General features: G+C 31.4%; 1 pseudogene; it reads right to left on the bottom strand.

Annotated features, from left to right (window-relative positions):
• Positions 1-7,281: 7,281 nt before the first annotated feature.
• Positions 7,282-7,396, bottom strand: LOC113188210 (U4 spliceosomal RNA; annotated as a pseudogene).
• Between the last annotated feature and the right edge of the window lie 370 nt (positions 7,397-7,766).

Genomic DNA, 7,766 nt, shown 5'->3' on the forward strand with positions numbered 1-7,766 from the left:
GCATATGTTTTATATATTAAATATATATACATATATATATATAAATAAACATATATAGCACTGTCAATTTTGAAAAAACAAGAGAAAATATAATTTAAAGGGACATACATTTAAATAGTGAAGTTTCTAAAAATATATCATGGAAGATAAGCAAAATATGTGTGTCTGTTATACTATAGGGCTATAGTAACAACAAAAGAAACCAAACATGGTTAGCATCAAAGCAGACCTGAAGATAATGGAACAGAATAGAAGACACAGAGACATACCCACATAAATACAGTTATCTCATCCTGAAAAAAGATGCCATAAACATATATTGGAGAAAAAATAACCTTTTCAACAAGTGGTGCTGGAAAACTGGAAATCCATATGTAACAGAATGAAATCAAATCCCTATGTCTCACCCAGCACAAAACTCAACCTTAAGTGGATCAAGGACCTAGACATTAAATCAGAGACCCAGCACTTACTAGAAGAAAAAGAAGGCCCAACTCTCCAATATATCATCTTGGGAGCCAAAATTCTCTACGGAGACTCCTAATGTGCAAGAAGTAAAATCAAGAATCAATAAATGGTATAGTATCAAACTGAAAAGCTTCTTCACAGCAAAGGAAACAATCGTGTACAGAGATCCTACAGATTGGGAGAAAATCATCACCATCTGAACCTGAGATAAGGCATTAATTTCCAGGATATACAAAGAACTCCAAAAGCCTTACCGCCAGAAAAATAAATAACCCGATAAATAAATGAACAAAGGAACTGAACAAACATTTCATAGAGGAAGAAATATGAAAAAATGTTGAACATCACTAGCAATTAGGGAAATGCAAATTAAACCTACATTGAGATTCCATGTCACTACCATCAGAATGGCAATTATAAAAAATACAAATACAATAAATGTTGGTGAGGTTGTGGAGATAAAGGTACCTCATATATTGTTGGTGTGACTGCAAATTGGTGCAATCACTTTGGAAAGTAGTATGAAGATTCTTATAAAATTTGGAATGAAACCATCATTTGACCAGTTAAGTGATTCCAAAAGACTTAAAAACAGCATACAACAGTGACACAGCTACATTCATGTTTATAGTAGCTCAACTCAAATAGCCAAGCTAAAAAAACAACATAGGTATCCTTCAACAGATACATGGATAAAGAAATACACACACACACACACACACACACACACACACACACACAGTGGAATATTACTCAGCCATAAAGTAAATGAAATTATGGCATTTGCTGGTAAATAGATGGAATTAGAGAATGTCTTGCTAGGTGAAATAAGCCAATCCTAAAAACCCAAAGACCAAATGTTCTCTCTGATTTGTGTATGCTAACCCAAAGCAAGTGAGGTTGGGGAAGGAAATAATAGAAATTCATTGCATTAGACAAAGGTAAATGAAGGAAGAGAGTGGGGAAGGGAATAGAAAAGACAGTAGAATTAATTGGTCATAGCTTTCCTAGCCTTGTATTTGTGTACAGAACCAGAGTAACTACACATCATGATTAACACAAGAGTGGGATCCTAAATAGAATAACTTTTACTCTATGTATGTATGATATGCCAAAATATATTCTACTGTCATATATAACTAAAAATAACAAATAAAAATAAGTTTAAAATAATAGGTGTCTGGAGAAAATTATTAAAATCAATCAGTAAATATTAAAGAAAACAAATGAAGGGGAATCACATTATGATAAGAAAAAAGGAATATTTAAAGAAACTTGACACAAATTAATCTAAATTCCAATATAATTTCTACCCATTTTGTGCTTTCCTTAGAATTTTATATAAATTTTCTAAAAAATACTTCAAATAACAAAAAAAATCTAGTCATTTTTTCCTCTTCTATTTGATGCCAGATTTATTATAGATACTGACTAATTTAGAGGAAATGGCTTATATTTTAATTTTGCATATTAATACATTTTCCAACAGGTTTAAAACAATTAATCAAAATGTTTTGTTTTTAATATGGCTATGTCAAATTAAAATACTGTCTAATATTTTAAAACTTAATTTTTAAATATTTACATTATTTATAATTTTAAAGAAATTGTCTCATAATTCAAATACCATTTAGCTTCACAGGCATAAGATAGTTATGAAAGATATTTACATAATAGAAAACAAATAAAAGTCTCAAATTTAATGTAAAATTACAATTCATGTTAAAATACTAGAAAGTTTATTGGAAGTCTATCATTAATGTATACAAAGTAGCTAATCTGTATTTTAAACAAATTTTAATATCTATAGCATTGTGTCAAAAATCCCTTAAAATATTTTTATATATTTCAAAGATTAACACAAAAATGCTAATGGCTTCCAGAAACTACTAAAAGCCTGGCTACAAGTTTTATACAATCAAGCAGTGTTATTGGATAACTATATTTTGATCAAAGTGAGCTCAAGTATTACTTTTTCCTTCTCTAGTTATATTTAGTTTCTATGAAGATTTAATTAAAATTATTAGTTTAAAAGTCTTTGTCCCCAAGTTTATAAGCACAAAAAGCAAAATTTAATTTGACATTTTTATTTTAGAAAGTAGTGATGAAATCTAGTTTAGAAGTTAGGTATCAAGAAAGATATCATCTCCACTTTTATCTACTTAACATAAAATCAAATCCCTGTCATTTATCAAGTGTCATAGAGAATCATCAAAATTAGGCAAATTTCTCTTTAAAACACTTTTACTTCATGCATAAAATGAGATTACAAAATAATCATAATAATATTATCAGTTGAACCTCCATAATATATTTTTGCTTTTATCTTCTGTGATGATTAATCTCAATATGGAACCTCAAAGTCATTTTATGTTGCTAAAGCTGTACATAGACATTACTATTCACATATAATTACTCAGATCCTATTTCATCATGATAGTTTTTTATTATATCACAACTAAGACATAACTTTTAAAAATCAGTTACACCCACTGATTGAGTGTTCTGAGAACCTGAACCTTAATTTTTTTTCTTTCAGTGACAAATATCTAAAGGTTCAAATTACATCAGTAATTCATACCTAATATATATTTAATGAATTTGAATTTGTATAAATTGGTTATTCATAGATAGACTCTTCTGTGTGTTACACATGTGTGCATATGTGTGTGCATATAGGAGTGCATAACATGTTATTCCCTAATTAGTCAAAATAAATTAGAAGCCACTGCAGTTCCATAGCATTACAATCAAGTAGGTTTATCCTCAAAGATACATTCTTCTCCACCTGTGTGTACAATTATGTTTTGGTCAGAGCAATTATGTAAATTTGTGTAGTGAAATTATTGCGTTAAATGATTTAGTCATCAAAACACAAATTTTTGTTATCACAATATAAATATAAAATTGATCACAAATCATCAAATTAGAGCTATTTGCAATGGAAATGTAATTGAAATGATAAGATGAGGAAATTAATGTCAAGGTAAATGAGGTTATTTAAAACACTTTGAGTTGTGATTACATTATTTTAAATTTCACTTTCATTTGAAGTATTTAAATATGCAACAAGATGATCCTTAAGATACATGACTTTAAGTTTTTTGATTTTTTACAATTTTAAGTAAACTTCATTTCTAATCAATTTATTTTTAAGAAAGACACCCAAGTGTTACATTGTAAGTAAAATTTGCATTTGGAGAATTTTCTTACTAATGTTGCTTCTCTTCTCTAGTAAGTTCCATACTGCCTTCATAGAAAAACTGAGAAAGGTACACACTCTCATTTCAACTCAACAATATTTTACTGTAAGGTAAAACCAAAGTTTCCTAGTATAGCCTACAAGAAACGTCATAAGTTAAAGTTTTCTTAACTTTTTTAAGTGATTCATTTCCCTCCCCACTTTACAATAATTTATGCACATTTACGTATTTGCTCATAATTATATACTAAAGCCCTATACTTTGTTTGAAACTGCTTTTGTGCTATAGATATGGAACAGATATATTTATTGTCTAACAGAATTCACTATTCGTAGATAATGTGTTAATTTCTGAATTTTACATAAGTATGCACTGTGAACAGCTCCATTTTAAGTATGATTTTATGTATAAAGTCTAGTTGGAAAAACAAAAACTATTGCAAGATCTAGTTTACTTAATGATCATATACACACTAAACTATTCTCAAAGTTTTGGAGGAAAGAGAGAAGCTATTGCTTCTTCCTGACACATAATATTGCTCTTATATGTGGTCTTCCAACATTTGGCCAGCAAATCAGAGCCCCACAGGGCTAAATTCTACATATCCCACTGCCTGCACAGACAGATGAGATTTAAAGGAGAAAAACACCACTGAACTTGCTTCCTTCTAAGAATCAGAGTAACACATGTGAGTTGAACCTATGACTGTTGATGAGATCACACATGGAGACACACGATTAAAAAAAATAGACCAAATCTAAACCCTGGAAAGATTTAACCATCAGTGGAGTAAGCAGAAGAAAAAGACCTATAAAGCCATAGATGTGGAAAGAGATTAAGAACCAGGAGAAAACAACAACATGACATCGAGAGAAAATCAAATTTAAACATGTTTCAGTAGTGAAAAATACTGCAAAATTTTAAGCACAATGATCAAAGATGTTAGATATGACACTTCTGGATGACATTGCAAATATTTGGGAGCATATGAGACAAGGTTTGGAAAATATAGTGTTGAGTTTAAAGTATTATAGACAATAGTGAAAAAAAACAAAAGCAAAAATGAATGCTAGAATAATAATTTTATCCAGACATCTCAAAAAAATAGAAATAGCAGGGAAACGGTATTCTCAAAATACCTGTGAATTCATTTGTGAAGACTTTCCAAGCTGAAATTCGTACTAAGATATGATATTTTGTATATCACACTACCCCATTCTGAGTTTATTCCTAATTTTCTCAGATACAGAAATCTGAAACAGAGGGATTCAGTTCTTTTAATCATATGAAAAAATTTTCACTTGGCCAGAATCACAAAAGAAAAGTAGATTTGTACTTTTTTGATTTTGAGTTAAGACACAGAAACTGAAAGAGTAGGTCAGACACAGAAATGATGGCATTTATAGGAAAGCCTGAGAGACAGCAAGCTGAGGCAGTGTGCAGAACAGATATATTTGGGCACAGAATCTAAAAGAAAATAGTAGATGCTTATTTGCAGGGAGAATAAAAGTAAAATATGTGAATATCGTAAGCCATAGCCAGAGTAACCTAGAAGAGAGTGCACTGACAGAGAAGCAGCCCCTAGAGATGAGCTCTTATTGGTATATTTTCATCCCGGTTTACCCTATACATTAATAATAAATTAGTTTTGAATACACTCAACATTTCATTTCATTGCTAGCAATATGTATTCTTCTCATGTGTGAGTTTCATACCATGGGCTCTAAGATAAAGAAAGTAGGGACTTTAAAATATTAACAGAAGTCACGTGAGGTATAAAGGAAGGAACAAGACAGATACTTTGCAGAAATAACGAGATATGTCAGAGTTTTGTACCATGACTGTCCTATTGATGCCTTCCTAGGCTTAATATCACATAGGCACTTCAAGTATCCTGGTCCTGCTTGATCATGAGAATCAAGTGGTAAAGGGGGTTATACTACAGCCTGGATTTACTGCAGGCCTTCTCTTGTTTTGGCCTCTAGTAGAAACTGGCAGTCTACTGGGTGAATATATAGATGGGTTGATATAGTTCATACAAATAGGTTCTATTTAATTTCCATAAACTAAAATGCTGTAAAAAAAATGTTGGTCTTTTCCACGGTAACTAGTGTGAGGTATAGTGTGAGGTACAGAATCTTGTCTTTCACCTTGGTGGGTATGCCTCAATATACTCCAAGACACAGGACTCCTGGAAACTTTCTGGATATTTAAATACCCTTGAATTGGTCAGGTTTATATTTCACTATTTATTTCATGTAGGTCTCACTAAGGGATCTAAAGCATTTCTGCTGTGTTTTCTAGTCAATGTATGACACAATCAATATTTAGTGGGCTAGTATAATGCTATTTTTTTGGATTTCAAGATGATAGAAATCTCTAGACATCATTTCTTCATCAATTCAAGATGATGTAACATTAATCTGATTTAACATTCAGAAATAAAAACTAAAATCCCAGACGAAATGTAAAATATTTTCAACATTGCATGTCAAGCATTTCAGGATAGGGACTCCTGGGAAAATAGAAGCAAATGAATAAATCCTGATATTTCCACAAAGTGCAGGTTAGAGAGAATTATCTACTGTGACAAAGGAAGAGGGGACCAAATCAGAGAAAAATGGTATACCTGAATTAAGAATATGAGCTAGAATCCTTAGCATCTTAAGGAACCAAGACTTTGCAGACAATAGGGTAAAAGAGAGAAGAGCTATGCATAAGGGAAGAGATTTGTGACCCTCTGTCATTCCCCCATGGCTGGAAGACTTCAGCCCTGGATAACTTTATTTTTCTGCAGATCTCATTCAGCTTTCCTCTGGGATACACTTAAACTTACTGGAAACTGTGTAATCCCCTCACATCTTGGTATGTGGAACCAGAGCACCTTAGTTAAAGGTGAGTTTTCCTCTTTTCTGGAAAAACAAAAACTGGATGAAACATAAGAAACAATACATTGTACATTATGCAAAGGATAGTGATGCTTAAGAAATTTAAAAAAAACTGCTGTAAACTCAAAATTATCTAAGTTTATTGTCTATAAAGAGACATAAGGTTATGAATAATCTATGTATCCCTTACCTAAAATGTAAAAAAAATACTCATAATTTATTGGATACTAAGTAAAGTAATCATAAAAAATTTTTGCTTGAGTATTAAAAAAAAGCCCTTGGATTAAATATTGCTTTAATCTAACAGATCTCATATTCCCACCCCCGCCAAAAAAACACTAAAACTAAAATTGTCTCAAATACTGCATCCCAGATCAAAGTTTAAGAATATTTGAAATAATGAGAAAATATTCAGCATCCAACAATGTATGAGTACTATGTAAGGCATCTAATAAAAAATCACCTGTCATTTTAATATGCAAGAATACATAACCCATATTTAGAAGGAGAATTCATCAAATGTAGGCCACAGATAAATGACACAGATGCTAGATTAATGACACATTCACATCAAAATGATCATTTTTACTATATTCTATATACTCACAAAGTGAGGATACAGATTGAATATGTTAAGTGGAGGCTTCAAAATTGTAGCACAGACGAAAACTGAATTTCTAGAGATGATAATACAAAAGTGTGGGATTAAAAAATTGAGGTAGAATTATTTTAATTAATTAAAAAATTAAGGATAGATATTGCAGATGGCAAAATTATTAGCAATAACCGCGCCTCGGATAAACCTCATTGGCTACGATACTGCCACTGCGCAAAGCTAAGATGGCAAAATTATTAAAAATACAACAACACCAATCCCCAAAAAACAAATGCTCAATGTTTTCTCTGATATAAGGAGGCTGATTCATAATGGGGATGGGGAAGGAGCATGGGAGGAATAGACAAACTTTATATAGGACAAAGGGGAGGGAGGGGAAAGGAGGGCACATGGGGGTAGGAAAGACTGTGAAATGAAATGGACATCATTAACCTAAGTACATGTATGAAGACATGAATGGTGTGACTCTACTTTGTGTACAACCAGAGACATGAATAATCGTGCTCTATATGTATAATATTAATTGAAATGCATTCTGCTGTCACATATAATATCTTAGAATAATACAAAAAATACAATAGTTGAAATCAC

The sequence above is a fragment of the Urocitellus parryii genome, chromosome 6, assembly GCF_045843805.1.
Source record: "Urocitellus parryii isolate mUroPar1 chromosome 6, mUroPar1.hap1, whole genome shotgun sequence".
Classification (NCBI taxonomy): domain Eukaryota; kingdom Metazoa; phylum Chordata; class Mammalia; order Rodentia; family Sciuridae; genus Urocitellus; species Urocitellus parryii.